This window comes from Corapipo altera, unplaced genomic scaffold (genome assembly GCF_003945725.1).
Source record: "Corapipo altera isolate COAL_440 unplaced genomic scaffold, ASM394572v1 47, whole genome shotgun sequence".
Lineage (NCBI taxonomy): Eukaryota > Metazoa > Chordata > Aves > Passeriformes > Pipridae > Corapipo > Corapipo altera.
Window position 1 is genome coordinate 2,832,411 of NW_020884897.1, and position 27,693 is coordinate 2,860,103.

At 39.7% G+C, this 27,693-nt stretch overlaps 1 protein-coding gene across 1 annotated transcript in view; it reads right to left on the reverse strand.

Annotated features, from left to right (window-relative positions):
- PARD3 (par-3 family cell polarity regulator) overlaps positions 1–27,291 on the reverse strand; it is a 432,956-nt gene extending 405,665 nt beyond the window's left edge. Inside the window, 1 exon segment of the mRNA XM_027648420.1 lies at positions 27,162–27,291. The gene's annotated coding sequence lies outside the window, so the exon portion shown is untranslated.
- Between the last annotated feature and the right edge of the window lie 402 nt (positions 27,292–27,693).

Genomic DNA, 27,693 nt, shown 5'->3' on the forward strand with positions numbered 1-27,693 from the left:
TAGCTATTTCCAGAGTTTACCGGAGTTGACACAACTTCATCTGTGGGATAAAGTGGTCCAATCACTCCTTCAGGACACCTGAACACCTTCGGGGTCACCCTCTCTGGGTGGCAGTGCAAGGCAATCAAGTGAGATCTCACTCACAAATGAGGGACTGACACCAACACTTGCCCACAAAGAGATTACCATGCTCAGGGCATGTGCAACAGGGTGTTTTCATAAGCGAAAAAGAACATATCTTCTAATTATTACACAGAAAAAATGCAAAGTATATTAAGTCTATAAAAGTTTGTTTCTGTAAAGATGAAAAAAATACAAAACAAAATGTAAAAAATATCACTCAAACTTTCCAAGAAACCTGCTTCAGAGTTGCTCTGGTTTAAGAAAACATCCCAGAGTCAGACACGTTGCTGTTCTTTCAATATTTGAATTTGTACATTAGAATCAGATTTCCACATTTTGTCAACAAAACAAAGCCACATTTATATTCTCTCACTGTTATGACTGTATAAAAGGGTACCGCACTCTCCAAATCTGCAATGCATTTAGACATAAAAACAGGCGTTGATAGAAAACTTATTAGCTACACTGCTCCACCAATGTTTGAGTTAGCAGTGTGCAATTATTTTGAAAAAGTTGTATAGATGCCTTTGTCACTAGTTCGTGCAGAAGAACCAGCAAGTTCACTTCATTGAATACAAGGATAGAAGTAACGCTAAACCTGATTTATAATATCTTCATTTAAATATTGCATCACTTACCTCAAGTCTAAGCAAGTCAGATCTCCTGTTTCCTGTCTACACCCATTTAACTATTCTACTTGACTATGATTACAAAGGTACTCATAATTTAAATCATGAGCACCACATTTTCTGCTCCAAAGTCCTCAGTAATGGGAGATAAATATTTGCTAAGTTAACACCAGCACTGAGAGTGGAAGCAAGAGCACATTACACAGGCAGCAAGAATGCAGCCATTCATATTCTGTTTATTTCATAAAATAGGACTTCTCAAAAGCACAAAGGAAAAATTGAGAAAACCATTAGTTTAAGTAGTATCATTCACTGTTCTGTAGCTAACAATTTTATGCTCCCACATAATGGAAACAAGGACCATATGTGGAAAACAATATCTAGAAATCAGAATGGAAACTGCAATGTGTTCTTATTAATTGCATAGGAAGACTTATTCCTTTACATCTAAATAGGTGTCTTGGCTTTTGCAAACGCACCCTTTCCAAAAATGCACTGAAATATTTAACATAAAAAGCTTCAATAAATAAGATTATTCTTTTAAATACTTTGTCCCTATCATACAAGAGGACAGCACCAAAACTTCTTAGAAGTAGCCATCTGTTTAACAGAAAGCAGAAAATCAGGCTCCTAAAAGCCTGCTGTACAATGCTTGGTGTTTACCAGTTGCGCCCACTACTGTGATATAATCTCATCTGCCACCAGGAGGATGTCCTGAAGCATCAGAAAAAACAACTGGAGGTGGGATGGCAGAGAGGGGTGTGTGCCTGTTTAATTGCTTTGGTTTGGTTTGAAGCCCATGCAGAGAGCACTACTGGGGGAGGACACCAAGCTCTCTCCAGGAGGTCTTTGACCATTACAACTTGGGTTTCCCAACTACAGCCTTCAGCTGCGTGCAGATTGATGTAGTTACCACAACAATTTGTTGCAGATCTGGAAATCAAGTAAACCAGGTATTTTTCCACACACACTCCTGTATTTTCTAATCTGTTCTGGTCGATATAGGAAGTATATTTCTTACCACACAGCAGTCTCTGTGGAAATGTATTGGCTTTGCCAAGCTGGGCTCACAGAGGTTCTCTGAGCCTATCAAAGATCATGTTTCTAGAACTGTAATTATCTACATTAGATATAATTTATAGTTTTTTGCTTTAAAATCTTTTTCAGTACATAAATCCTTAAATTATTTTGAAAAAACACTATCAACTGGACAGTTGTGCACACGTATTTCAGTGTAACTTGTAAAGGAAAACAGACTCATCACCAGGACTAAGGAAAGAGCAAAAGCATATCCAAGTCTGTCAATATAACTTCTCATTTATAAATGAGGAGATAAAGTAAGTATATATTATTATTTTCTACTTAAAACCATCTGGAATTCAAGATTACAAGGCCATATGTGTGGCTATCTTCACTGGATTAAGTTTTTTGAGAACAGATAAAGTCTTTGTGGCAAAAGAGTACACAGAGATCAAAACCAACTAAATCACCAGGCTGGGGTGTGTACCCAGACTTGTCTGTTCAGCAGCATATGGCATTTGGGCGTGTTAACAGTCTGAAAGGAAAATGATGGTTAATAAAAAAACTAATATATCTGAAAATTTGCCAGTGAATTCATTCATTTCCCTGTCTAGCTCTGTGCTGCAGGAGGGAACCGTCAAAACAAGCAGTCAGGTGCCAAAGGAAAGCCACAAACGTTCACAGCATCAGCTGGATTCCAGTTATGTTCCACGGCCTAACAAGCCAGCAAGAACAAGTCCCTGGGTTTGAATTGCTTCTCCTTCCCACTGTCTATCTCCTCAAACTGGAGGCACAAAGACCTGTTGCATAACACACAGGAACAGCAGTGGGAGAACGAGCTTCAAATACAGCTGTGCTCTCTACAGGATGCTGATGCTGCGGCACAGACAGTTGGCACTAACGGTACAACTGAAGTGCATTCACTGTCCTGGCAAGGGCACAAGCTGGAAAAATACTTAACATTAATGAAAGCAGCCCAGCCTCAGAAAGCAACTGATACCTGTAGCAATTCTAAAGTTACCAAGTGATGAGTTGAAGGGGCAGTTATCTTTTCCATTTCTGACCTCACTCCACCTGCAATCACTCCCCTCACACCAATTTTAGACCACATTCACTCCACCTTGCCCTATGTCCCATGAAGTGAAGAAAAACAGGGCTACAGACAACAATAGAAAATAGCTAAACGCTGTACAGCAGAAAATAAGCCTTATCCCTTTCATCTTTTTGATCCTTAACCTGTAAAACTGCTCTTCATTCTGAGAATGTACCACCCTAAAGCTAATTTCTTGCAATTCTGTATTACTGAGAAAGAAAAATACACACCCAGGAAGGTTACATATCATGCCGTTATGAGAGGGTTTGGTCAAGGATTCTGTTTTTTCAAATATACAGGAGTATACACAATGTCTTCAACCAAGAGGTATATACTGAGCTGACATGAACCAGTTATGAGAAAGAGAAAAACATACAAGTCTGATCACTGAAGCATCTTGTTCCACTTTCACACTCAGCAGTGTTTTCCCAGCCTCCCTAAAAGGGCTTTAGCTTATGAGAAAGCCATCCAAGAAAAAATCTGAACATATGGCAAATACCACTCTTCCCGAGATACTGACATGTTGGAAAGGATGTTTCTGAAGTAAAAAATGTAATGTTAGGTTTTGCATGCATCTGGCATGTCCAGTTTCAACAATAACAGTGACTTACTTAAAAATTGATCACATTACACTATCACTGTCAGTCCTCAGCATAGAAGTCTGATAGCCAAAAAAAATGAGCCAAGTAGTGGTCCACTTCAGCAATTAAATGTCTCCTAAAACCCACTAAAAATTGAAATAATATGGTCATTAAACCACTGGAACACTACTATTGAGTTGTGCTGCATTACTGCTGGAGTACAAAACAAAGCATCAAGGAACTACCAGATCTTGCTTTCATTGGCAAAAGGTTGCTATTCAAAAAGTTACATTTACCTTGGCCATTAGCTACTACATAGTTTGCATAAACTTTCATGTATATATAAATGAATCTCTTGCCCTTCTGAAAAGGAATGGTGATTTCCTAAATCTGTAAGCTAAGTAGTCTGTGATCTAGTCTAGAGCTAAACTTCCTTTTTTCCTGCCCTAGGATAGGGTATGTAAGTTCTTCCTATTAATTGCATCACAAAAGTCTGGAATTTTTTATTTATTCTTTTAACTCATCCACTTTACCGAGAAGCAATCTATACCAATTCATGAGAAATCACATCACTAATTAATTTAAATCAACTTTACTAGGTACTGCATATTTTCATTACCTATTAAATAGCACAGACTCTCTATATGCCCCAATAACTTAATGTCAAGGAATAATTCAGATTGGAACGGACCTCAAGACATTCCAGATTTGGACGTGGACCATGCTGAGCCAAAGGAAGGGATCACCTCCCTCATCTCCTGGGCATGCCCTGCTGGCCCAGTGCAGGACAGTGCCTGCTGCCAGGGTGCAGGACTGGCTCCTGCCCACTCACTGGCACCAGCCCCAGCCTGTGGCACTGCATGGGGCTCCTCCTTCCCTAGAGCAGGACTAGGCATAGAATCATAGAACTGCTTAGGCTGGAAAAGACCTCTAAGATCATCAAGTCCAACCGTTAAATTAACCAAACATTGCCAAGTTCTCCACAAAACCATGTCCCTAAGTAAAATACCTACACGTCTTTTAATTACCTCCAGGGTTGGTGACTCAAACACTCCTCCGGGCAGCCTGTTCCCATGCTTGATAACCCTTTCAGTGAAGAAACTTTTCCTAAGATCCAATCTAAAACAACTTGAGGCCATTTCTTCTCATCCCATCCTTTTCTACCTGGCAGAAGAGATTGACCCCACTTGGCTACACTCTCCTTTCTGGTAGGTGTAGAGAGCTATATGGTCTCCCCTGAGAGTCCTTTTTTCCAGGCTAAACAACCCCAGCTAACTCAGCCACTCCTCATAAGACTTATGCTCCAGACCCTTCCCCAGCTCCATTGCCCTTATCTGGACACTCTCCAGCACCTCAACACCTTTCTTGAAGTGAGGGGCCCAAAACTGATCCTCGGATTCAAGGCACAGCCTCACTAGTGCCGAGTACGGGGAGACAATCACTGCCCCTGTCCTGCTGGCCACACTATTACTGGTACAAACCAGGATGCCATTTGCCTTCTTGGCCACCTGGGCACACTGCTAGCTCATATTCAGCCAACTGTTGATCAACACCCCCAGCTCCTGGGGTTATGGCTGTGTTTCATGTCTCCTGGCAGCCTATTCCCAAAATATTGTACTGAAAACATTGCCCATTGTCAAAACTGACCTTAGGACATTTCTTCACAGTATGCAGCTCTGTAACCACTAGGAGGTGCCACCACCAAAGGGCAGGTCCAGCTCCTGAGCACCTGGCCAACACCTGAACTCTGCTATTATCATTGAGTCAGACACCCACAAAAAAAGGAAAAGTTATTTTGTGCTGCCACTAGAATGGCATGTGGCAACCAAATTTGAGAATTAATAAATGAAGAATAAAGCCTTACATCTGGCTATGAAAGATTAACACACTTTCACCCTGACTACTGATTGTTTATGCTGTGAACAATTATGTTCTGTTTGCTAAGGGGAAAAAATTAAATATTTGAGAAAAACGCATTGAGTGGAATGACATTGTGTCTCTAAACTCCATCATGTCCATGCTGTGAGCACTGAATAACACTGTCCTGCACAAACTGCAAAATAAAACTTTTACATGTGATTAATTTCGATGTAAGAAAATTGGACATCTATCAAAGCACTGCCACAAACTGCAACTGTGAGAACTCCACAAGTAAGGTAACATAAATGTGCCCTTTTCAGATCATTTTTCTTACTTCAGAGTTTACTTCATTATCTGTATTTGAATACAACAAATAATGCAACAAAATAGTTCCTTTATTGCAATTTGCAATTATTAGTATTAACTCCAGATGACAGATATGAAGTACAGTATTCAAATCCATATCTCACGGATATGTAGTGAAATGTACTGGGTATAATGGTGTACAATCTTATATGTGGGGATTTGGAATTTGGGCAACAATGCTGAAGAAATGCAGAACATCTCTGGATCGCAGCTTGACAATTGAACCAGAGGTGAACTTGAGGAAAGAAGTTCTTTCTGTTTCTTTCAAGAGCTTTTTACCTCCACCTATCATTACAGCATTGTTTGGATTTAAGCAGTTTATTGGTTTTTTTCAGTCACTACAAAAGTTCTCCAAATACAGTACTAGATTTAGACCAGAATATTGGAATAACCAACCATATAGGTATGTCTGTGCCTACAGACATGTATGTTGCAGACCGATATCTGTATCACTGATCAATGCTGATTAAACAAAAAGTGAGTCTGGCAAAATGTTTCCAGGGAATATTTAAGAGAGTAGAAATACAGTTGTTGACCCAAATGACATTCAGCATAAGACGAAGAGCCTAATTTATTTCAGAAATATACTTGAAATCAGATTTTCATTTGGGGGCCATTAATAACAAGTGCCATGAAAGACAGAAACCACAATTTTTGATATATGCTCCCAAGCACGCACAGGCAATTAATTGAGTAGTATATGAACTCTAAACAATGATTAATATACAGAGAGAGTTGCAAAAACATTATTACATACAGTGCCTCACACTTCCGACCCACTATAACTATGAAGGTAAGAAAAAATATGAAATACCACACTCTGTCCTGATGGCTGCATTATTCCTCTGGGAGCTTCAAAGTCAAGGGTTGGTGGGTAGGATTTTGTAATATAAACAGCTTTGGTGAACCATGTGAAAGGAATGCACAAGTTATGTGAATCATTGAAAAGTTTATCTTGATTTAGGTCAGCTATGGTATCTCACGTTTTTGACAGGATTTATACTTTTAGCACCCCAGATACTTTATTCTTCCCTGCCACCCAGTCCGCTGTGCACAGGGACACCCGCAAGATCTCCCTGCCTCCTCTGCAGTTGCTGTAAGCAGGGTGGATATGGGAAGACATCCCCTACACCCCGTGCACCGCAGCTTGGGCACCGCCTGCAGCCTACCCAGTAATTCCCTGTCTGGTTTAGGGGAGCAGTGCTGTGTCACCCACGGCTGTTGGATCAAGCTGGTATAACGCACAAATAAAGTGACAAACAAATATCTGTTGGAAAACACAGATCAATACAGGGTCCTAGGACCCAGAATAGATACACAGAGCATTTCTACTGATCCATATTGTAGGAAAACCCTGCTATAGTGAATGCGGGACTGAAAGGTTCAGGAGTTTCCACTGCGTCCCATAAACCTGTTCCCAAGACTATAAGTTCTCTTTCTTTGTTCTCCCCTCCTATGTGCACATTATAGCTTATGCAAAAAGCTTTCTACGTGGCCCAAGTAGGCTGACACGAGGCCAGATGACCTCTACACACCACCACTCCACCATCTCACCCGTAAGGATCAGACACCCATGGAACAGTATCTGTGTTTAACACACTCCCGTGCACATCCAGGCAGATGCCTACAGGTCAAACGCACCAAGGAAAACTCTTTTCCAGTAGGCATCTGCAAAAGAAGTATGGAAATAATCAATAACCTTCTAGTGGCACTGATTTAAGTGTGTAGTCACTCATTGCTAAACGTGTGCAGCACTTTTCTGAAACTTTAAGAAAAATCTCCATATAAATTCAACCACTATACTCATGCTTGTTTTATAAGCTTAAATAAAACAGATCTGCCATTCTCTTTGAATTCTAGATTCTGATTGCTGCTAATCCAGGGCAGGAACTGCAATGTAGCACTTCACATTAGTGTGAAGGAGGGGAAGTACCTTAAAACTAAACTTCTAAAAACAGTAATCTGAATTGTTTGTTTTGTGTTCAAATGTATTCACTACTTCTAAAGAGAAATACTTTTTGTTGGTTTTTTTTTAAATTGACCCTAAGGTAAATTTAGGTTTACTGTGGCTGTACTCCTACTGACCATACTGCAGGGTATTACCATGTTTAAAATAAAAAGTAATTAACACCACAGCTGGCTGCAGACCTCAGCACAAAAATAAAGGCAGAATTAACGGTAACTGCTACCAACTCCACATTTTAGCTTTCCTGCTATTTTAATTTACATTCATGTTTTGTTCAGAGATCATAAGTAATAGTTCCTCCTCACAAATCTGCAATAATTCTCTTTTTCTATTCAATAACTAAGATCAGGTCTGGTCTAAGCTTGAGGCTACCTCAGTTTAATCCAAAAAAACCAAACCAAACCAGAAAAAAACAAAAACAAAACAAACAAAAAAAACCCTACACACCACAGAATCCCACTGCCACACTCCAGACTAGTCAAGAGAGTTCATAATGGGAAAACTGTAACACAGGAAAACTCCTTGCCCTGAGCCCTCACCTTATTCATTACTTAAAGAGGTCTCTCTTCATTTTCAAACTCCTCCCTCAATCCCATTTCTCATTCCAGAATTTGGTATAAATAGAAAAAATTCACCTGCCAACTGCAGCTGCCTGGTGCACCACAACCTCCCCTCTTCCTCTGGCTTCTCAAAACCCACTCCTCTACTGTCTACATTTGCTTCTGACTCACCATCCTTCCACACCTGGCCAGCAGCAGAAAACAGATCTAGCATTCCAAGATGTTAAAGCAAACACAGCTGACAAATACTGGAAAAAAACTTCTTTTACAGTGTGCCCCTTTCATTTACCACAGCAGAATTCCTTCCAACTAGACACTGCAATACCCTCATAGACCTAACTGCATTAGCGCCCATCAACATAAGCAAAGCTTGCCAGTTAAGCCCTGAAAATGAATCCACTAATGCAGGGAGATGGGGATCAGCACTAAAAACCTCCTCTTACTCCCTTAGTTATCTGCTCCCTTGTCACCTCCAGCGATAGGGAGCAGCTAACAGCAGTACACTGAACTCTAACCCATTACACATCTTTCAAAATCGCTTAAATCTCTAACAGCGTGTCTGCACTTGTCAGAGTTAAAGCAGAAGATTTTATTACAAGAGAAGCAAAACCAGCTAGTCTTCTTGACCAGAAAAGAAAGCAACAAAAAATAACCATTAAAATCAGAGAAGCAATGCCAGGCCCTGTTTTGAACAAGAGGCAAATGTTCAAGTCTTTTCAGCTGAGTTGTGAGTATATCGTATGGGAAATTGTTAAAACTGTTTAATTTTTCAAGCTCAGGGTACTGCAATTTGTATCTCCAGAAGTTTTGGTTAATATAAGAGTGATATGATACTTTAGTGTTTTCAGTCATATATCATACTGTGGTTTAAACCATAAATTCCAATCTTTGTAACAAAGTAAACTTTAACAGAAGATACAGAGAAATTACTGCAATTGCATGCACAAGGACAATGTTAGAAATATACTCAAATGTGCCATAACATTCCACCTGGAATTATACCTTCAAGCCCTGTAAAACCCAAGTAATTATCTTTCTTTTCTTCTGCTAGACAAATTAGAGAGTATCCTCTACTCTAGTCAAACCTGAGTTTGAAACCTCCAGTTTCTAGTTCTTTATGTGCTTTGAGAAACTGACTTTATTGAAAATGTATCAATGTAACAGCATAATTATACTGTCTGTAAGCACACAAACATACACAGAATATAAGAATTATCCATAACTAATGACAGAAATAAGTTTCACACAGGATTGATTAAAAATCAAAAATAATTAGAAAAAAAATTGTTTTTCATTTAGGTGCAGCTCATCTGTTCACAGAAAAGTAGTATTTCTTAAAGTACTACAACTTTCATTTTCTGTAATTAAGTCCTGTAAAACACACACAACATACTTGAGAGTAAGCTGTAAGAAAAAAAAAAAAAATCAGGTTCTTAGAAACTTTTTTTTTTTTTTAAAACCTGTTTATATTATTCATCTGGGATCTCTCCAATGGGTTCCCCACCAAAATGCAGACAGAAGGCACTGGTATCTCTTGCTAGCTTTGAATGATCAAGGCTGTATAATCAAGGTTGTTGGTAGGTACATGAAAATAGTGTCCTAAACTTCACTAAAGAGAAAAATCTGCTTGTTGTTCTACAATATAGTAGAGCAAAAAGAAAATACTTTGATGAATAGAAAGAGACTAATAAATGGCACCTTTTTGACTGTTTAGCATATGGTTCAGGTAGATATACTTACAGCTTCCCAAACAGTACTGCATCAAGCTAAACAAAATTTTAAACCATTTCATCTAACCACAAGGCTCCATCCATATATTTTTGCAAAAAAACCCACTTTAAATAAATTAATTTAACTTTGCAAGTTTTCCCCTAGCAACCAACAGGTCTTTGTTTTGTCTCTTCTCTTCTATGGTAATAGCAACAGCACTGTTAACAATACCATAAAAGTTCCAATAACTGGAAGAAAAGTATATTCTCAAAATATCCCTCATATTATTTTAAATAGTGAGATATCTGGACTGATAGAAGCTTGCAAGCATCAAAATAACAATTCTGTGTGTACATACATATACTCACATATACGCACCCACTCTTGTATATGAAACCCATTCTCCAGTTCTTAAAGCCAAGAATACTGTTCTTGAAGAAGAAATCTACCACAGAAGACTTTCGTATATGAATTCTCAGATTTCTGTCATGCTCTATGTGCTCTGTTTTAGATACAGATGAACAATTATATATGCTTACACGATTGAAAATATTAAGTAAAATAAAATCATTTTCAAGGGCCTGAAATGCACTTCATTTTCATTTTCCAGGAACAGGGTGCCTTGTTTTCTAGTGGAGAATTCCTCAGCTTGGCAGAAAGTCTAACAGCTGGTTTTTGTGCTTTTTCCTAGAGACAATTAACTCACAGCCACGTACAGACCAAAGCCCCGGCACAGGTGGGACAAACAGCTGCACACACAAATCGGTCGCACACAGCACCTACATCATCATCTGGGCACTGAGCTGCTCCACAGCTGCACCAGAGAGACTGCTACGAGAATTCCCAGGGAAGATCCTAGTCTATATATAGTGAGCTGTTCAGATAGGGAGAGGTCATGAACTTTCATTGGTTAAGACACAGAGCAAGATCTACCAGCTGCAAGTGCTTTATCCGGGGGCCTTCGCTGTCTTCCCACTAGGAAACGTTTGCAATTCACAGCCTTTAAACCTAAGGGGGGGCGTCAAAGTTTTGCTGCATTTTTTTTTTTTATCAGTGATGAAGAAAAGGAAGAGGCAAGAAACCTATTCAGTTAGTCCTCAATTTCAAACCCAGAATGTTTATACGAGTAGATGTAAGAGATCCCATGGGTACAAGGTAGGTGGGGGGACACAGGCACCCAGGGACACGCTGTGCACACAGGGAGGGACTACACTCTCCCAGCTGTTGTGAATCAGACACCGACTCACAGTAACACCCTCAGCTAGGCCAAACTTCTGTTCCAAGTTCACATGCATGGCTATCATCAGGAGGTTTGCACCAAACAGTAAAATGTAGCCCTAGCAACATTTTATTATGCTGGATGACTCATACACCTTCCACTCTTCTTATTTTCTAAAAGGCTGATTTAATTTCACTCTGTTCTTCTACACAGGCTGCAGGTTGTTACACCAGGAATGCAGTTCCCTTTCTTCTAGGAAGACAAAGTACAACAAAAAAATTGGCGCTGAACTAAAATTTTGCCATTTGAAAAAAGGGAAGTATTTTAGCCAGCTTACAGATAGTAGGAATCATCCTCACCCTTAGGAGAAAGTTTTTGTAAATGCAAGCTTTGTGAAAAACAAACGTGAAGCAAAAATATCAGTTTAGGCAAAGCTTTGCTTAAACAAGAAGATTTTCTAGAAGACACTTCAATGTCAGTGATTAAGACATCCAGGTTGAAAAAGCTGCAGGTTGGTGAAGAGCTCTGCAGGGTATGGCCTCACTGTTGGACCTCCCTCCTCCCAGCTGAGCATCCCTGCCCCGTGGAGACTCACTCTCTGAAACAGCCCTCACAGACATTTTAGGAAGTATTTTTCACAAAAGCCATCCCTTTCATTAAAATGCTGGGAAAAAAAAATAAAACCTTACTTATTTTCATACAACACAAAATCGTTCCCTAGTTAGTTCTATTATTTGAAACCATGGTTGTTTGAAAATTCATTTAGCTTTAGGGAAAAAAAAAAGATAATTGAAATTGTCTTGGACTCAAAACTCTTAGACCTCTCAAACTCATATAAAACATTCTGTTTAGATTATCTCCATCAAATGAGATCAAACAGAATACTGTGATAGCCAAACCATCTCCTAAAATATAAAGACGGGGGGGAAAAGTACATATTCTCTTGAATTCCAGAGTTTTTCATGCTTCCTATGAGAAGTACAACCTCATAGGAGGTTCCATCCATACAATGGTACTCATTCCAACCATACAATGGAACATATTCAAGCTGTTCTATGCATTGGTCTGTAAAGTAAAAGCAGACATACTTATGCTATTATTTCAGAAAAATATCTTCTAAATTAAACAAATCAACTTAAACTTATACACTGATATTTTAAAGTGATAATTTATAACCTCATACACTGTAAATATAAAAAAAAATTCTTATATTTAATTTTACATCAGTCTTTCTCAGATATCTGATTTTTTTAAACAAATAAAAAAAAACTAAAAGTGAGACTTCCTTGAAATTTTCAGTAGGTCAGTACATGGCCTTTGATAAGCTACATGCCTCTTTTCAAGGTTCACAGGAAAAAGGGCATGCTTTCAAAACAGCTACACTTCCAAATACCAAATAAAGAGAAAAAATAAATTGTGCTTAAACTTTCATGCTCAGAAGACAATTACGACACTGGAACAATTAAGATATACCAATGACAGATATCAGAAATAGTTCCATAAATAATTACATCTGCATAGATTACTCTGTACAGAGATATTCAGGATGCAAAATTTGGATCTCGGTCACAATTGAAAAGGTGCCTGTATTTTTGATTCAGACCACCATTATCTTTCAAATGGGTAAAAAAAAAAAAGTTATTTTTCCTTTAGGATTTTCAAACCTCAAACATTAGACACCTTTTTTATGTGCAACAAAAACAGGTGAGGCTAAAGGTAGTTATTGAAAATGCTGAATGGAAGCAGAACTGGGTGGGGTGTGCAGAGCACACCCAGCTCACTCCAGAGTTGTTGGCAGCAGAACTGCAGGTGAGCAGCACATGGATGGTGTAGTGACACAGAGGAGAAGCTCAGTTAGATCTCCTCCTCTTCCTCCACCCCAGTTTATTCCTGACACAGCAGCCAGAGACTTCAGCAGGAACCAGAGCCCTGCTTTGCCAAAGATGGACTATCTGCCTCAGAAAACTGACAGCTCATAGTTGATCTAGTTGACATTATAATGATGTAATTAACTGAATTTCCTATTTCTAAAGACTGTGGACAGGGGTGTTCCACAAGCAGGAGGTGTCCATAAGCTGTTAAGGCTAAGTTAGCTACTTTTAATTCTGGAACAGGCATATCCACAGCCTATTGGTGTAAGTTCAATGAAATGAGAAACACTTTCCACTTCACTGATGGGGGTGTAATATAGTCTTCGTGCCTGTTACAGTGCTTGCATTGCATGGGAGAAGGGCTCTTCCCCTTTGCCTCCCTCTGCTATGCTCTCCTGGCTGCCTCTGAAGCAAAAAAAAGATAATAAAAGGGGGCTTCAGGCTAGAAATAAACATCAGTATACTCTAACCAGCAGCAAAACAATTTTGGGGAAAATTACACAAATTCCTTCAGAGGATTCTGGGGCTTTGTCCCACAACAAGAAGCCTTAAGAGTCTAAATTATATGGATGAGACATGGGTTAGCAAAGGCAAGCAGGAGGGAGGGCACAGGATGCAGTTCAGTGGGTGATGTTCATGAATCTTTTGAAGATGTGCAGAAGCAGCCCTAAGCACAGTTATGGGAAAAAGAGGTGAAAAAAAAGAGGAGGGGGGAAAATCCAGAATTTGTCATTACTAACTGTATCCTTTAAAAGAAAAATCTCATCATCATTTCAGCCAAACTCTGGAAAATATAGTTTGTCTTTGGAGTACAACTCACAGCTCAAATTTTCACAGTGCAGTCCAGAAACAGTGGAATAATAAGCATAGGGTTTTGTGCAATTACCTTGTATTTAGTTTAAACTGTTTCTGCCTACATAAGTCTCTCCTGTTTCAGTCTTACAGGCAAAAGGGAAAGGTTACTTGAGACTTCTGTTTCTGACATTCTCTTTGATTACAGACTAAATCCAAAAGGGACTACCCCGAAAGGCCAAGACAAACGTGCAACCACATAATTGGTCTGGCTCAAATGGCACTGAAGTCAGGCGAAAGCGTCCCCAGCTCCAGAGAGATTCAGTCTGTGCTGAAAGCCACATTAAACTCTGTTTACTGTTTGCCTGAAAAGCCATATGCATATGCTACAGGAATGTATTGCCAAGATTGAGCTGTGATGGTAGATACACTATAAAAAGCCTTTGTATTCTGCCAAGACATATATATAGCACATCTGCATTGTTTTTCCTTGCTTACCCTCAGAAAACATTTTAACTTGGCATAAGAGCATAATGTTTTATTCTAGTGAAATTTTTGCATTATATGGCTTTACAATGGGTCAGTGCTAACAAACATTTGGAAACATTTCCAAAAGAATTTCACTAAAAGAATACAAGAAGCACCCAGGAAGTAAAGTAAATAAAGTTCAGAAAGACATTATTTTCCTAACTCATGGGATGAGTAAAGAGGAAAATTGTCATTTTGCTATAAAGCAGGTACTGTGCTGTGATACACTGTTGGCACATATGCATAAATAGTGAAAGTGTGTCATAATGCATAATATGTCTATATAACAGCTAGCTTATTAGTTTATATGACTCCCTCCTTTACCACATGAGAGCAGATTTGGTTTATATCAGAGAACAACTAAAAGAAAACTTTCAGACATATTGCACATGACTTCAAGGAAAGAAGGGATAAATTAAGCAATTTCAGTGTAATATTAGTACCAGAAGTTTTGGTCATCTACGACATGCAGGACAAAAACAACTGGAGGTCATATATGATTTATTCCCCAGCCCAACAGTACTGCCTGTCCCTAGAAAAAACACCACTGCCAAGATCTGAGCCACCCATCTCTTCAGTTTTCTTTATGTACATTTTTATTGCTTATTTTGATTCTGTTTATTTTGATAAAAGTGTTTTGGTCACTGTAGTTAAATTAATACTGAAAAATGTGTTGTTTTCAAAAAAATAAATCTAGACTAAAAAAATTTGTAATTCATGATACAGATTTTTTTCCAGTTGCTTTTGGAAACCAGAAAGGAGAACCAAGGCACACTTAAGAACGTAGTATTTACGGGTACAGTCTTCAAAACGAATGCTAATGCTGACATACTTGGGGCAATCTATTCATGCCCCAGCACCTGCAGAAGTCTGACCTTACACAGATGACTGTAGGGATGTGGGAGAGCAGCAGGGCTGTCCCAAGCCAGAGGGAATGGTGGGGAGGCAGAGGTGCCTGACAGGCCCGACTAGGAAGCACATACCCCTCAGGACAGCAGGGCATCAGCAAGGCTCAAATCAACCCAGAGATTCCACTGGGAACACATCTCTCCACACACCTGATGCTGACCCACAGCCAGCCTGACTTACCCCAGGGATGCACTGACTGGTGGCCCCTGGCAATACAAGCGTATTAAGCAAGCTCATGTCCCCAGGCCTCCACAAGCTCTCTCCTATATCCCTCAGTACAGCCTGGGTCTTTCTTTATGCTATTTCTTCTCTCCTCACTTGGCTTGCCCTGCAAGTAAGCACTTCGCAAATTCTGCCTCTGCAGCACAGTGGGGAAAACAGGGTGGGGAAAGCAACACCAGCAGTAGGACTGGCTCACATTGGCCTCATCAGATATAAGGTAGTCTACAATTCAACAGATGAGCACTTTAGCCAACACTACCAACAGCTCTCGATCTGCTGGATGGCATCTGCTATTCCTCTCACCAGAACCAGCATGCTGGCATCTCAGGAAAACAAAACCAACGAGGCATGGAGGCCTCACCATTTTGCAAAGGACTATTACTGAACATACAAGGGAGGATAGGAGGCTCAGTGGACAAGTTCACTATAGGTTGGCAAAGGGTAACAACATGCTTCCCAACTTCCTTCCCTTTCCCCAGCATGGAAATAAAAAAAAAAATCTAAGTTATGTAGGTTTTCTAAACCCTCCGCCAAGCAAGGTTCACAACCACATAGATCAAGGAAAAGATACTGTAGCAGAAATCAGGGATGCTACCTATATCTGACTGAGGAAAAAACTCATATGCCACAGTAACCATAAACCAGGAAACCACAGATTATCAGGCCACAAATGGTCTTCAATGTACTCACAAATATACACTGCACAAACGCTACACTGCTGCTGAGCAGCCATTTCCACACAGTGCATCCCTGCTGTTTTTGGAGAACAGGAATCATTCCCAACAAAATGCACTGTTGAGGTTTATAGCATGAATCCATGTCCAGGACCAGCTCCTTACATATCATTACTGGAAGGTAAGAAATGCAGAGGGGAAGGGAGTCCTTCTGCGCGTTGAGGAAGTTCACTCTGCAATCACGCAGAGAGAGACAAAGCGTCCCCAAACCACCTGGGTTCCCTCTCCCACCAACGCCACTGCTCACACCTGCAATGGTCTTTTGGCATTCACCACGTACATACCAAAGGGCTCCAGCATCTGTGTCGCTTCACACCAAGCCCTTCAAACACTCTAACTGGCTCTCATGAAACCTTGACCATCTGGCAAACAGGCATTACACCAAAAAAAAAAAAAAAAAACAAACAAAAACCCAAACCTATAAATTTTGCAAGACTTCTTGTAGGACAACACTAAGTTGCTCTGGTAACTTATTTGCCTTCTTGCTACTGAAACTTCTTAAATATTAAATAAAAATATAGCAATCAGAAATAGCAGCCACTTCTAGAAAATGATGCATTTTTCCCCCAAGAAACACAGAAATTTCTAGCTTGAATCACTAGAGGGACTTTTTTTTTAACAGAAAAAAGTGTCAGAAAGTAGTAAAATCTAGAGGCAAATGACAGGCTCCATCAAATTAAGATTTCAGAGGAAGCTGGGCAAGTACTTCACAATGATGGGAAGTGAATCTGTGGACAAAGCAAATAAAATACTTTGTCTGCTTTGCTCTAACTCTTAAGAGTATTATTAATGTGGCTTTTCCTGTGTACACAAGTTTTAAAGCTAATTACATACCAAAAATGCTTACCAAAAAATATCTGATTTATTGGAGTCTTTAAAATAACAAAGGTTAGCTGGACAAATAGCTTTTGGTGCATTAAAATGCAGCTACTGCTGCACAGTGTAGAAAGCTGCTCCATACCAAGAATTTAGCTGCTACATCATGCAATACGGAAACCACGACAAAAATGACAAAAACCAAAATGAATGCAAACTAGCTTCCCCAGTTATCTGGGTTCACTGCTAAAAACATCCCATTTTATAGCAAACTGATTTTGCATTAAGCTGTATTTCATTCAGATTTCATCCCAGTTTAGTCACTCAAAACCAACAAGAAACCCAGCAAAGCCAAGGCACTGTTCCTCTCCACACGTTTGGTTCCTGGTGTTACAGATGTCTAGCCTTAAAAAGTAGTATGCAGACTACTTTTTCTTTTTAAGTAACCATCCTGGGTATCTCATTTTGTTTGTAAATATCCACACCCAGAGTAGCCGGACTGTGAGCACAAGCACGTCATCACAAATGTAGTTTGAAGTATGGCAGCAAGGCTGGGCAAAGGAAATATAAAGACGGGTTACAGTAAAGTGTCTGTTCTTCCAGTTTCCTTCTGTTCCCCCAGGTGCTCTCTTTAGGATAAAACTGTTCCTTTAACTCAAAATCTGGTGCATCCATATGTCATACAGTTACGTTTATGGGCCTTGCACTACATCCTGACTTGGTTTTGCTTTCACTCACTTGCCTTTTAAACAAGCTCTGCTCTTTTTTTTTAAATGCTTATGATTAATCAATTCTTCCTGCAGGAATCAATGCTGTGCATTTCGCTAAAGTAGGTTCAGGCTTCCCTTCCTGGTGTCCCTCAGTGTAAATTTGTACTTGCCAGTATATCTTTTCTCTCCAGTGCAGAGCTTTAAGAAAGGAAGCTCACTCTGAAACACAGACAGACCATGTTCAGAACTGGTGCCAGAAACCTTCCACGACGCACTGCAAAAAGGACCCTGTGAAAGCCACGTATATTGTGCAGTCTCTTCCATTTTCTGCATATTCCTTCCTCCATTAAGAACACTAACTATTCACTTTCTAGCCATGTAAATTTTGTGCTTTCTCATTATTATATTTTTTCATTTATTTAGACTGAAGGAAGTTCATACTTTTGAAACCTGAAAGAAAAATTATGGGCAAGCCTCACTCATCTTGTCTAGAAAGAACATGCCTCCTTTACTTGAGAGGGAAAAAAAAAAAGTATGAATACAGTGGGAACAGAGGAAGTGGAAGAGTTTATGGGCAATACTTGTGGGGGGATTTTGGGTATGCTTTTGCGTGTCGTTTATTGTTGTGCTTTTCTTTAACCTCCTGCTGTTGTTGTCCTATTGGAGAAGCTTTTTTAACTTCACAGATGTCCTGAAGTGTCAAAAGATTTAAGCAAAAAACAGATTTTCTCTGCAAGAATAGTTCTTGAGCAGTAGACTTGGGAATACCTGCTTTTTATTTCAAAGTACATTTAGCATAATGCTGTATAAATATAGTAAGAACTGACTCTCAAAAACTCTAGAAAATTCTGTTCTAATGAAACAGGCAAGGATGTTCAGTGCCTTCTGTGGTTACAGCATCGGATGGGAATACTGCTACTAGAAAATTTGGAGCAATACTCTCACTTTTACGACCTCAAGTGAGAAGAATTTTGCAGTATAAGCAAAACATCAAACACAAATCAATTTTTCTTTAAATCCTGTGCCTTTAATAAACTTACAAAAGCTTCCAATCTTAGGTATTTTTATAAATACTGTTTATCTTCTCTGTAAACAACATGGACATGTCTAATAAACAGATACGGTACCAGTGCAAAAGCACAAGTGATGCTCCCAACACATTACAAAGTTTAAATGGACGTCAATGCCACCTGCCACAAATATTAAAACTCTTTAGTGCTGTCTATGACTCCCAGCAGCAGACACTGCTCTGGGCACCAAACATACCTGCAAATGCAGGTCAGGTGGCAACACTTAAAAGCCTTCCAACAACCTGCTCAGCTCAGGATGCTGGAGCAGGGACAGGGGAGATGGATGTGCAGTCAGGCACAGGGCAAAAGATAAGGGAGCACTGCTGGGTCCATGACTGACCAACACAGCACACTCAGGGAAGCTGGAGGGGTCACTGCCAAAGGAAAGACCTACTGCAGGTGCATAGATCCCAGAGGAGACACTGCACCGCTCTTCAGTGAATTTGAACCTCTACAAGCATCTACTTTGCAATACAGTTATCTGTCAGTCACTCAGTAGTTAATAGAAACCACTGGTGCAGCAGGATTGCTGGCACAAGCACAGTACTTTCAATCAAGGCATCCATAACGAAGCAATGAAACACACACAAGGGTAACCTTCATGCTATCATTACCTGCCCCCACAGGATTCAAATGGGCTTCTGAAATTACCTGGAAATCTCAACATACAATAAAACTTTTGGTAAAACAAATCTTACTACTCCACGGAAAAGATTTACCAATTTTTGTTTCTTTATCCTGAAGTAAAAAAAAATATTTAAAATATTAGAAAGTGTCTCAAAGTTTTCCAGTAACAAAGTTGAAATAGCTATCTCAACCCAACCTAAGGTAACTACAAAGTTCACAATTCCATTGGAAAAAAAGAAAAGTCACACCAGAGGAGTCTTTTTACAACAGCTGATTTTAAACTATTTTAGTAGCAACATCTTGAAATTTTTCATCACCAGCAGAAAACCCCTGCAGGTAACTAGTGAGACTGAATGTAATTGTTCACACTTAAATACCTCTGCTAATAAATAAACAAAAGAATACATAAAGATAATAAATGCCTGAGCATTTATGAATTGAGAGGAAGGCAAAGCATCATAGTACGAGGGCAGGATGGGAAGAGGCTCCACCTTCCAGATGCTGTGTAGGCATTTCAGTGGGACCATGCAATGAAACCCCATTTCTCCCATTTGAGAGGGGCAGTCACACTACTAGGCATTGCTGCACAGATGGGTAACACCCACCTGGAAAAACAGCAGATTTTTACATCACAGCAGACCTATTTACAGATGCAGCAATGACACCTTTTGGTGTCACTTGTTGAATTTGACAGGCAGCAGCATAAACAGTGGTAGAGTGGTTTCTGCAGTTGCTCATCCTCTGCCTCCAGGTGTGTTAGTCAGGGACAGAGTTCAGTTCGTATAAACAGAGCTCAGAAATATCAGTTAAAGATAAAAGATATCAAAATGTATGTACCCTACCACTCCAGAGTCTGTGCATTAGTTTGGTCACACTATGGTGAAAAAGTGTCCCTCTCCAATAGAGTAGGACTTCCACTTTCTAATGCAGCACAGAGACACCACTCAAGATGAGCAGATTCACCCAGCTCAGGCTTTCTGTTCCCCATGTGCCTAACTATCCCTATATAACTTAATACCCATGCTCCAGCCTATCCTACAGTAGCTCAATAGCCAATCCAAGGGTGCAGGCTAACTCAACTCCAGAAAAATCACCACCACCACTCAAAATCGGGGCTTGTAATCAGTTTGCTCTCATCATCATAAAGGCATCCCCTCCCCAAAGCAGACATGGCCAACATCTACATCCCTTGGATTATATCCATTCTATATATTACTCTTTAAACTGGTCCTATTTTAACCCTTCTGCTGCTTCCTTAAAAGCAAGTATCTCCAGTCCTTCTTCTGTTCTCAGTTGTATCATTTAGATAACATAATGCCTGTAATAAAACAAAACATTTTGTCTCTGTCCTTCATGATTTTATTTTTAAATCAATTTACAAAGCAAGAAGCAGGGATCATAGAAACCAAGACAATGCAGCAATGCAAAAGCAATAAGATATTCACCTCAGGGAAATTGCTGTCTACTGAAACAAGATACAAGCTTCTTTTTGTTGTCATCAAAGAATTAACTGGAGAACATGCCAATAATTTATAAAGAAGCATAAACTATGGGAGCAGGGGAAGACCTACTAGTTTCTGTGCTGCAGAAAGGCAGAAGATAATGATGGACAAAAAGCAGAAAATTTTACTCCAGGTCCAACATTTCTTAGAATAATTACAGATGGACAACTCACAGCTCACACTTGGAAAAACCTCTGCATATTCCTCCCATTGATTTCACTGGGATCTGTAGATGCACAATTTGAAATAAAAGTCCCAGCATCCTGCTGCTCCAGTTTTTCCTTTGTGCTGAAAGAGGAATGTGAATATCAAGCATTCCTATTAACTAGGGGAGGGGAAGTAAGTGTTCAAGTACTTAAATACAGAAAGATGTTGCCAGCATGCATTTGGTGTTATTAATGCCCTCACTACTAAAATGTGAACCAAATGAAACAAAGAGGTGGCTGCAAGGAAGGACAGTCTCTCTTAGTGGGAGTTGGCTCTCTGAGTTAGGAGTTTTTTTGAGTTACCCCCCCATGATGGCAGGATCAGCATGGTAACCCCTTCACGTGCTTAAGGAGGACCTAAATTGACTGCATGTTGCCTTTAATTCCAAGTTCACCCTGGTGTATATATTCAGGCAACTTTTGCTTTCCTTCAGGTCTCCCGTGATTACAAACAAACTTGCAGATTTCAAACACTTCTCTTCCTGGTTCCTGTCTCTTTTTTCATACACAGCACAAACGCTTCTTTGGTCCTACTCCTTGCAAATGGACTTCTCTCCCTTCTGCCAGCCCTCTCCAATGAATTCTTAAGCAAAAGCAAAAAAAAAAAATCTTTCACAACTGTTTTTCTCACTAATTTTATCCAAAGGCTATAGAAGTTTCTGGTCCACTTCAAAGTGTTGCTGGCAGGGCCATAACTGAACCTTCTTCCCTCTTCAGTACAGGCGTTACCGGAAGGATGATTATCCTTCTTGGCCTTATTATTCCTTGCCTCTGGCTACAACATCCTACCCTTCTCCATTTGGGAGCTAACCTACTTGCTCATCAGGTTCTTCCCCATTCCTGCTACTGCTGACATTTTCCAAAGCTTCTCCTAGAGCGACCACTTGTTTACCTCACCCCAAAGAAATCCTTCTTCCATTTTGGCTCCAACCCATTCTCAGCCCCCTTTGCAAGCAACATCCCCACAGCCCTGCAGTGAGAGCCCTACACAATCTCCCACCCCATGTCCCCCATACCAAGGAGGGAAGCACTGCTACTTCTACGAGACTCAACATCTCGGCTTGCAATAGCCTCCAAGTGCAGGTGAAAAAACCAATGTGTTTCGTGTTTTAAGATCAAAAAACATGTTTAAGATGACAAATGCATAAAATCCAAACCTGTTATTGATTTCATTGTCAGTGATGGTATCCATTAAAAAAAAAATAATTAAAAAAAAAATTTGAGAATCCCCCACCTCAGCTACCTACTGGTTCCATTTTACAAAGCAATGGCAGTTCTTATAAATCTTCTTAAACCACAGTTTGAAATCCAGGCTAGAGGGCTGAGAGAGCAGAAGATCACTCCAAATAGAGAGGAAATGGCTGAAATGAGAAGCCAAACTGTAAGGTCACGGAAGGCAACTGTACGCCGACCTCCCTGATGAAATACACAATTCCTCCTAACACTTTTTGAGCTTCCCCGTGCTGGTTTTTCCAAAAAAATCTTTTAACTTGCAGTAAAATAAGCAACACCTGAATGCAATGTAATTGAAAGAGATACACCTAATAAATTTTCCCTGAAAGAATTCCTTCTTCTGACTAATACCAGTATATATTTTTACAATGCTAGATAGCCCTACTTCTTTTACTCAGATACCAGTACCTAATGAGCAGAGATATTTTAAATAATTCACAGTACAACTCTATGTTCAACATCCACCATGCAGAACATAAAAGATTTTAGAGCAGTCTGTTTTAAGGCTGGGAGTTGCTAATTTGAATACTTCATTTCAAACCACTATTAACTTCAAGATGTTCAAAGCCCACTTGTATCAGCCTGGCAACGTTGGCACAGCAAGTGTTCCAAGAACCTCAAATTTGTGCAAATGTCTAAGTGAATACTCTGAGAAATTAAAAACTTCAAGGAAGTAAGTATAAACTAGAAATTTTAGCATTTACCTGATGTGAACTTTCACGTTAGCAAGGCCTGACCAGGCAAGTTTTGTGCACCTTAAATGTTCTTGGTTTTTTGTCCTGAATACCCAATACACCAACCCAACTTCTTCACAGGTCACTGCAGGTGGCAAAGCATCTTTCACCCTTCAACATTTGGCTGAACCAAAGGGTTCTCTGGTACTTGACCACTAACTCACCACATTCAGATTTACTGCTTCATGGTAACTGCTTTTCATGATATGTGGTATTTGTTCACACTACCTGGAGATAAAATGCTATAAATTCCCACTTCGATTCACAGAAACAAGATCTCCCAGCTGTGAAGCATCTTTTTAAAGGATAAGAGCAGCTCCAAATTCAAAAATTAATGCTGTCATTATCACATAAGCAGCTCCTCTGGCTTCACAACACACCAACAATACTGCACCTGAATTTCAGTGCATTCAAGTATAAGCATCAGTGTTTACTAAGACAGATCAGGAAAATGCCAAAATGGAAACTGAGGAAGAACTGGTAAAGCTCATAGGACCCACCTGCACTGAGGGGCAGATTTGCTTCAAAAAACACACTGTTCCCCAGTGCCCACCAGCACATACCCTTCATGTGCTAACCCAAGAGACAAACACCTACTTAAATACTGCTGGGAAAAACACTGGGAAAAATAATAATAATAGTAATAAACCAGTGATACACAGTAGGGGAATTATGAAGGATTTCATGTTCCAGATTCTGTAACTTCAACACAAAACAGCTCTGGCAGTTCAAACTGTTTCAGCAGAAGGGATAGGCTTGCAGCCCCGAAAAAATTCTCAGTATTTTGCTGAGCAGTGGCAAGCAATAAATATTATAACAATAGAGATTACAAAAATCTCAGTTCAAGAATAACACTAGCGGTGGTACAAAACACCTGATGCCTGTCCATCCTGAACTGGAAATATTACACTTCAAGATTGTGAATGAGTATTTCACTTCTCAATACTTCTGAATTCAACATACTGTGACAATTTGTCTGTGTGTCATAGTATTCATGCTATGAAATACTTTCTTATTAAACTCTTATAAAGAACTATAAAAAGTTTTACTGCCAAATTTACCAACATTGCCAAGCTGTTGACTTCAACTTTATTCCAAAACAATGCAAGTAACAGCCTGCAACATTTTAGACCTGCTCTTCTTTGTAACAGGTTGTCTGCAGATTAGGTTACCTGACACTGACTACATCTATAATGGCATTCCACTGAGAAAAACTTCATTTTTTAAATTACATTATATAAATTGCAAAACAGTACACACTGTTTCCTCCAACACACTATATAACAACCCCTACTTGCAAGAATAACTGTTTTCTTCTTATACCTGTTAATTAGAATTACAAAATGTTTACAGTAGAAAGAACAACTGCCCTGATTCCTTTTCAAACAACTTCTAGATTTGCTGCAACACACCTATGTATCTGATTGACACCACTTTTCACTACACTGGAGTGGTTATACAACCTTGGCATTTCTCTTGCACTTTTCCAGGGTTCCCAATATTTGTTCATCACATCTCATATGTAAGAGTATGTGCAAAACCCATTTGCTTCTACCCGATCACCACTTAGCAATCTGGTTTCAAAGCTGCAGAAAGAGCAGGGATGCTGATCTTGAAACACATTTCATTTCAGTACATTATTTAGTTGAAATAACCAATTTAAATTATTTCCTCTAGCATGTAACAAAGTCAGTGTGAAGTTTTGTACAACTTGGAAGCAGCAAAGGGGGAAAAATAAATTATACATATGAGTAGGGTCTTATGTTCTTTTTTTAAACCTGTGGGTTTGGAAAGTTTATCTGAGCTTATTTAGAAAAATATATGTATGATTTTTCTAAACATTTTGATTCGTAAGTTGCTGACCTTAAATAAACCCCATCAAATTATTGATGGAATAGGAGTAAATGCCTTAAGTGGGAAGAGCTGGGGTGTGCCAATCCTTCCTCCCAAGAACAGATGCAAAGAAGCCTCTCTCAATACAGTTCAGCTCCATAAATTTAAATAGTCCCCAGAGTACTGGAAAGTCTGTACTTCAGCAGTGAGTTAATAAGTACATATGATCTCATACAGACATTGACCAGCTCTCACAACATCCTGCAAGGCATCAACATTCTTATCCCAAGTAAAGAAAGTGCAACCTATGGCCACACAAGAACTAGCAGCAGAGATTTTCAAGGAGGTAGCTTGAGTTTTTTCCACACAAATGCTTACTTTTACACATAACAGCCACTCAGCAAAATCACACACTTCTGTAAAAGGGGACCTGTGATAAATTAACATATGTAATGGATGGGACCCACTTGAATAACCTGGACAGTCCACACTGGAAATATGTGTGCCAAAGTAATTGTAGCATGCTCCATCCAGATCCCAAACTCTAAAAATTGAGGTATTTCACATGGCTACTTCAGGACAAGGTGAATCACATCTTAAAATCATTTATTTCTCTGCACTGCCTCTAAACTTATGTAGACTCCAACCTTGTAAATTAACAGTTGGGCTCCATGAACTCTACACATCAAACTTAGCTGAGGTGAGAGAAGTGAAGATTAACCTACGAGGATATCGATTTGTAATATCAATAAGAGCTGCAAACAGAGATTTCTGCAGAGTCCCTGTGTAAAGCAACAGCATTTAATATAAGAAATTAGGCTACAGAAGTGTCTTAAACTATCCACAAGAAGCTGACTGTTCTACAGACCAACCTGGGTAACTCTTCCAAACTGGGTTTTAATTCTCAGTATGAAATACGAAACAAAAACAAGGGCAAGGGTTTGGAGATGGCAGCATGCACATCTGGTGATGTGCAACAGCTCTCACACACTCTGACATTAAATATCATAGCAGCAAACACTCTCTATGGCTAAATCCTGACAGGTATGAGTCTTTTTCGACAAAAAAAATTCAACATCTTTATTCCCCTTGTTGAAACAAATGTGACCTTTTTCTTCCTCCTCACAGACCCCTCGGTACATACTCTCAGCTCAGTGTGAGTGTGGAAGTTCAACATATTCTCCCAATACATGCCTGAAGCTTCAACACAGCATTGTGCTCAGAGTCCACACACCTACTCCATCACACAAACAGGAACAGCTGCCTAACGCAAGTTATCTTCCTTGCTGATTCACTATTCCATTTATTGTTGGTTTCTGATTGCAAAGATAGTACGTTTTGTACTATGAAAGTTCACAGCACTCACTAGGTGTCTGGCATCATTTCATTAAACAAAGAGATACTATTCATCCCAAGATGCCAGTAGCACCAATTCACCTCAAAATTAAACTTCGTGTTCAACCCAAACTCTTACAGTGGAACAGATGGACTTCTGAATAACTGAGCATTTCCACGTGCCACCACTGAAGAGAAATTGTCCCACATGCAGGGTGTCTGTCACAGGAAAGCTTTTATACACATTTCAGTGGGCCACTCTAAACACATTCTAGAAACATCAGGGGTTTTCGAGAACAAAACCCAATTTCTTTCTTGAAACTCTGTTTCAGAACAATCCTTGTATGTGTGTGCAAGTGTGAGAGTGACAATGAGAGAAATAACAAAAATAAATAGTTCAACCTCTGAACAAAACTTAAGCAATCATTTAAGTAATTCCTCAAAATGACAGTAACCTGACTCTCAGGATATTCACTTAACTCCTTAATTATGGACTCTGTTCCTGTAACTGAAATCCAATGAAATTCAATCCTGTGATTATCCAGAGCCCAAATAAAGATAGCAAGACTGCAGCTGAAGATAAGCCATTACAAAATCAAATGTAGTCTCTTACACGTTACCCTTTTCCTCTTCAGTTTTTCATGTCAATGATATTTAATTCAAAATATTTATCCAGAACAGGAAGGACGAATGTCATCACAGAGCCTGCAACTATCCTCAGGAAAAGAAGAATTTGATTCATGGGGACCTCAAGTGCCACCAGAAAAATCAAAAAGAATCCACTCCTGAAAACCCAAGAACCACCACTCTGGCTTCAACATAATGCAAGGGTGAAAAGTGACGTTCTATATTCAGACTGGAACTATAGTGCACATTCTCAATAGCAAGAAAATCACTCAGCAGAGCATTTACCTATAAACACAATGGCTTCAGCTTCATTAGATGTCCTTCAAAGCCCAGCAGAGCCAACTCTGGGAACCGTTTTGACAGGTAATCAGAAGGGGCTGTCACTCAGGCACATGGGGTGACTTCAGGAAGGGTAATGACACAAAGTCAGACTAACAAAGCAGTTCCCTCTGTCTCTGGATGTCACAATCACCCATGCAGCAATTCCCTCCACAGGTACTACTGCAGAGTGACCCAAGCAAGTGACAACAGTGACATTCACCACTTCCAGAGAGCAGGATTATGAGCATGAACAGTCCATGTAACAGTCTAATACAAATAACGTCCTTCTGTCTCTCTTTCCCACCCCCACTGCCTGCTGTCTCCATACACCAGTAATCCCCAGTGATCCAGTCGTACCCAAAGCACCAGCCTTGATCAGAGCCAGGAACTGCACAGGGTCACACTTGGGAACAAGACCACCCCTGCTCATGCTCTGCACTGTGAAGATTTCATGACACAACATGCATCCAACTGCAGGGCTGCTACCTGAAAAAAC